Here is a 6,449-nt window from a genome sequence, read left to right as displayed (position 1 = left end):
GGTGCTTCCTGCCAGAGGTGGCCTGTCCCTGACTGGTCATGATCTTGGACAATGAGAGACCATGAATATAAGTGGCTTTCTTGCTGTCATGCTGAGACACTTTCACGAGCAGCAGATTGATGGAGGTCAGAAGTTGCATCAGCCACAGAGATAGCAACAGCAATGGACATCTGCATCTGTGTGTTTCTAAAAATCATGTCTGACTGAGAAATGTCTGTCTGTGTGTCTCTGTGTGTGTGTGTCTATATGATGTGTGTGTCTGTGTGTGTGTGTCTATGTGTGTGTGGTGTCTGTGTGTGTGTCTCTGTCTCTGTGTGTGTCTGTGTATGTGTCTATGTGTGTGTGGTGTCTGTGTGTGTATCTCTGTGTGTCTGTGTGTGTGTGTGTATGTGTATCTATGTGTGTGTGTCTGTCTGTCTGTGTGTCTCTGTCTCTGTGTGTGTCTGTGTATGTGTCTATGTGTGTGTGTGTATGTCTGTGTGTTTCTGTGTGTGTGTGTCTCTCTGTGTGTATATTTTAGTAGATAGGAGATATTGTCAATGCAGTCTAAGTCCTTGTAAAAAGGAATGCTGAGGTTGATTTTACTTGTAGATGAGACTAGAGCATTGAAATTCGGTGACATTGGCAAGGCAAAGGTCATTTCTTTTGGTACTGGTCTGGTTTGCACAATATACTTTTCCTCTCAGAAACTGTTGGACAATAAGCTTTCTAAGTAGCAATTGGAATTCATAACTGACAAGGATGACACAGTCCAGAGACTGAGAGCTGGCTCGTACAGTAAACTGCAAAGAAAATTTTATGTGCTCAGAATTTGAATTTCATTCATGCATTTTTGGCCCAAACAATTAATCAACAGGACTGCATTTATTATGTACCTGGGTTTTATTTAAAAAGGAAAAAAAAAAAAAAGAACTTGCTCCTTCCCTGCCTTGCAGCATTAAACCAAGGCCGCCAAACTGGGCACCTTTCCTGCCATTTTATTAGTATTAGCATCACGCAGGATCATTGCTGCTGAGATGCAGCCTGTTCCTGACTTAATGAGAATTTCTTGATTTTCAGTTTTTCTTTTTTTCTTTTTTAATCCACATGGGTAGAAAGCAAAACTATAAGGAAGGGCCTGGAGATGTGACTCAGTTACAGAGAGCTTGCCTAGTGTGTATGAGGCCCTAGGTTCAATCTCCAGCAAAAACAAACAGACAACAAGCAACAGAGACCCCAACAATAGCAATAACAACAAACATCCTTCCTCTATGTGCATAACAGTGTTTTGCCTTTTCCTATTATAGAGAGTGGAGAGCTGTGGTTTTGTCAACCACTCTTTTGGGAAGCTCCCCTCCCCCTCTTGCTGGAGTAGGTGGAGGCTTTGGACAAGCTGACTGATAAGCTGAATAGAGCACCTAAGACTATGTTGTTAAAGGCCAGTGGGGATGGGGAAGAGGGAAGGGCTGGTCCCGTTAAGTGCAGGTTCCCTTCCTCCAGCAAATCACACATTTATTTCTATCTCATGCATCATTCAACAAGCGCATTTTGAATACTGCTATTTGTCAAGCACCACCGGTCAGAACTGGATGCATCCATCCATTTACTTAACAAATATTTGCTTAATGTCTATGAACTAAAGCGTGAACGAGGCAGAGTCCCTGCTTGATGGGAACCTAGTTGATGCCTAGAGGGGAAAGTCTGTCAATGCTCCAGTTCTTCCAGAGATCTGCTTACAATACTTCAATTATGTGTGAGCTGCACATACATATGAAAGCCCTAGCAGTGTTCAGTAGGTACAATAATTCTACGCTCCTTATACCCCTTGTTTTAAAGGTTATATCTAGGCTCTGGGTCATCTCCCCTAATTTCTGTGGTTAAGACTGTCTTTCAAAATTTTCTGTGTAGCACAGAGGTTTGGGTTAGTGTCCCATTAGTTAGTAAGGGACAGTAAGACAAGCTAAGGAGCTAGACCCTGAGGAAAGAGAAAGAGATCAAAACCAAAGATTCAATGCCACAGTCAAGGATTCATCCCTTCAATAAAGCTCTAGATTGTATTGTTTTATTGTAAAGCATTTTCAGGATAGGTTCAAAATATGAAAAAAAAGAACCCCACATAATTTAGAAGGTAGTTATGCTGACACTAATGACTAATGTCTAATGACTAAACAATAGCTATTAGAACTGTGCTGAAAAACCCTGAGGAACACAGCAGTTAAGAATGATGGACAGGCAAAGTCGCTGGGTGTTATGGGGGTCCTGTGAGAATAAACAGATTCTCACTTCTTGAAGTCTTAATGACAAAAGAAAATTTCCAGACTGTTCCTCGGAAGCTTCCTTGCCAGCTGTAAGAATGCTGCCTCCAGTCTTCTCTATAGGTTTTTGTATGCTTGGTACTCATTTCCATTCACATCCAGTATTTTTAAGAGATAAATCAAAACCAAAACACCCCCCCCACACACACACACACACACATACACACTAGGTTAAACTCCTTGGTCCTCTAGGCCTGAATAGAGATTCTAAGCCTAGCTGCTACTATACCCCAGGGTGCCCTGGGTGACCTTTGCTTCCTCCCAGCATCTCTTTTCCTCATCTTTCTGTCCAGTCTTCACAACATCTCTGATTTACAAGCTTCTAGGTCAGCAGTTTGGGCTTTAGAGTGCGTCATGCTTTAGTATCTTGCTTGTAATATGTTGCGGTTTTTGTTTTCTGTCAAAGGACTTTTAGTAAATACAAAGAGGAATTTACATTGGTGCTCTAGTAGGGCCAGGGCAGTAACACCCCAGGAAGAACTTCCAAGGGGAACTCCCCATCAGTGGTAAGCAGGAACTGATGGGTGCCTCTTCTCCTGTGGACAGACAAGCTGGAGGCACTCATTAATGCTCCTTGTAAATCATAGTGGCAGTTAGCCCCTGTTGTCAATAACAGCAGATTTACTGTATGCTCTGATTGGCTTTCTTCCTTGTACCTAGCCTGCCTAGTTTACTGATATCACTTCCCAAACTACCTGTGTCCAAGTCTCTGTGTGTTACTGTATGTACCTTCATGCTCCCCAATATGCCTATATTCTTGCCAGGCATTTCAAATTTCAGTCCCTGTTTTTCACTTGAGCAGAAGGTGGCTTGGGTTCCAGACACTAATCTGGGAATTTCTGCAAAGCAGAGACTTACTCTGCTTTCTTGTATAACCTCTTACCCTTTCTTTGCAATGGAACTTAATTTTATGACTTGTCTGGGATATCATGGTGTCTCCTTCGTGTGGAGGTGGTATTTCCCACCCTAGGTGTGTCATTCAACAAGTCATTCATTCTATTAGCTTGTATAGAATTGGACCCTCCTAACCAGAAAATAGTTCCTGCATTAAATTTCCCACTCAGAAAGAATGTGATAGGGGCTATGAGGTGAATCCCGAAGCCCATAAACTTAGAGTGACAGCCATGGGAGCAATTCCCATAAACTAAGATTCAGTTTTAATCATGGAATTACTTCATGTGTCCAGCTTAACTTCAGAACTATTATGGACTGGTGGCTAACAGATGCTCCTGGGTTAGTTCTTGTATAAATAAAAATGTATGTGGCAGTTATCTTATGTTTGTTTTATTATTTATATTTTGGGTGTTTGAAGGTAAAATATTTTTTTCCAATAGGTGACAGGGTCTGAGGTCAAGAATGATGGGACTTAGAGTTTGGGCTCACATTACTACATTGGAGAAGTTTCCTTCATTCCTAGACTTGGTGACAAGACACTGACCTTCCAGCATGAGTCTCAAGCTGTAAAGCAAAAGAAGGGCTATTTTAGAGTTTGAAATGAACAAATAATATCTTGCTTATAGAAGGAATGTAAAAATTATTTCTGAGTAGATGATTATGGAAGATTCTCCCAAAGCTGATTTTTAAAATGTAAAATCTAGAACCTTCTGCTTGCACATCAAGAATGATGACTAGCTTTCCCCTTCTTCATATCCAGAAGAGTATATGGCCATAAAGCCAGTAAGAATGTAGCAGAGACTATGCCTCCTGTGACTTTGAAGCTAGGTTATAAGTGCTTTAATGGACAAAGAAATGGGGAGTGAGGGGAATCTTAGGTGCTTCAAATGTTGTGAATTTATTGAAGCGGCAAATACATAACATTGGAAACTTTCTAAATGCTAAAAGATTAAGTCCTTCTATAAAATAAGTAATAAAATAGTTTTCTGAAATGTGAGTTTAACCCCAATTTAAAACACATATTCTTGTCAGATAGTCCACCTTTAGTCCCAGCATTAGGGAAGGAGATAAAAGGTGGCTCTCTCTGTGTGTTTGAGGCCAACCTGGTCTACCGAGTGATGTCCAGGACAGTCAAGGTACACAGAAAAACCTAGTCTCAAAAAACAAACAAACAATTCCCCCAAATCCTCACTAATTGTAGGTGTTGGAGAGATGGCTCAGTACTCAAGAGTATGCACTGCTTTTTGTGGCAGCACAGGTTTAGTTCCCAGCACCCATATTGGGCAGCTCACAGCTGGTTTTAATTCCAGGTCAAGGGAATCTGACATCTTCCCCTGGCCTTCATGACCATCTAAGTCCATGTGCAATTATCACATATACATATAATGAAAAATAAAAGAACTCTTTAAAAATTACCAATTATAAAACAGATGTAAAAGTAAAAGGGGGTGACAGTTTGGGCAAAGAGGATTGTATGGGTGGGAAGAAGGAAAGAGAAGGCCATCAGGGTGAGATACAGTACAGTACATTGTATACATGTATGAAATTGTCAAAATGTGATTAATTTTCAACCTTGTAAGATATAAGCATCACACATAGAATCTAGAATTACCATGCAAGAAAAAACAACCAACATGAGCCAACATTGTATGAAGGAACCTAATGTGAATCCACTCCCAGCACCACTTAATATCTGTACAGATTCTTTCAGATAATTTTTCTAGCATAAAGCCATCAGCTCATTCCTACCATGTCCTACCACAGAAGTCTTCTGCCTACAAGAGGTCACTAGGACAGAAAGTAATGTCCTATATATCCTTTGAAATTTGAGATTCAAAAAATATGTGAGAGGGAAAAAAAAGGTTGTTTCAAGCAATCTACCAAATATCAGGGCAATATTTAAAAATTAGAAATAACTGTGTTTAGATACATATGTCTGGGGCCAGATTGTGAGAATCAAGTGAGGAGGGCGAGGGAAGAGGGTGATGAGGGAGGGGATATGGGAAAAGACAGATAAAATTAAGGGCCATTTGAGGGGTAGTATGGACACCTAATACAGTAGAAGCTTCCGAAAATATATACATATGTGAAAATGTTCTAACGGAAATTGCCAAATAATGGGGGGGACAGGGCCTCAACCAGACATCTCATCATCTCTGTCCCCAAATGAAGACTCTAGTACTGGGATTGTATTCTATCTAATTGAGTTATTGGCCAAATGAGTCCCATGGAAATCCCCAAACAACTCAGGCTACTGCAAAGGCTATGGGTTGTTTTTCACAGATACCAATGCCTCATTGCTCAAGACAACACCTATGTAGTATAGCCAGTTTAAACTTATCCCTGACTAGCTTTCAAATAAATGAGACTCAGACTGTGGGTTGTTTTTGTTTGTTTGGTTGGTTGGTTGGTTTTTCAAGACAGGGTTTCTCTGTGTAGCCCTGGCTGTCCTGGAACTCACTCTGTAGACTAGGCTGGCCTCAACCTCAGAAATCCGCCTGACTCTGCCTCCCAAGTGCTGGGATTAAAGGCGTGTGCCACCACCGCCCTTCTCAGACTGTGGTTATTTTATTTGGCTTTGACAAGTAACCCCTAATCTACTCTTCTAACTGTTGCCCTGTCTGCTTTTCCAGTGGTGTTCCCCAAATACTTGTTGTCTTTCCTGGCCATGAGCGCATCATCCATCTCCATTTGTGGTGGCTTCCTCTCTCTCCCTCCCTTTTCCTCCTTCTCTTCTCTTTCTCCTTTGTCGTGGTCACTCCAAACCCACATACTTCTAATCCCTCCAGTAATTGGCTGTAGCCAATTTTATATAAACAATAGTTTTAAAATAAGGAACAAAGTTTGCACAGCAAAGCTTGTGAAGGGAAAGTCCCTCATACGTCTCGACCTTCAGGCGTAGAGTTCAGCATTCCAATAAATAGCAACAGACCAAACCTCAACATTTCCCTTTGTTGTCTAAATAAAAAGGCTCTTTTCTATTTTGTTTCCTCCCTATCCAAAACTATAATTAGTTGTCATTTTGTCTTAAAATGGCAACATATCTATAATTCATAAAATGCCCAGAATCATTCACCCCAACTTAAGGGACTGGGACTACATATTTGTCTTCTTTATAATTGCTCCCTGATGATTTGGGGCAAAGAATTCCTTTTTTGGAGGGCCCAAGAAAATTAGAAAAACTGTAAGTCTTAAGAAAGCTAGCTGTAGCTCTTCCGGCCGGACCAGCACCGGGGTAGCTAGAGCGCAGGGTCGGCTGAC

The sequence above is a fragment of the Mus caroli genome, chromosome 8 (genome assembly GCF_900094665.2).
Source record: "Mus caroli chromosome 8, CAROLI_EIJ_v1.1, whole genome shotgun sequence".
Taxonomy (NCBI): Eukaryota; Metazoa; Chordata; class Mammalia; order Rodentia; family Muridae; genus Mus; species Mus caroli.
Note: the sequence above shows the minus strand (reverse complement) of the source record.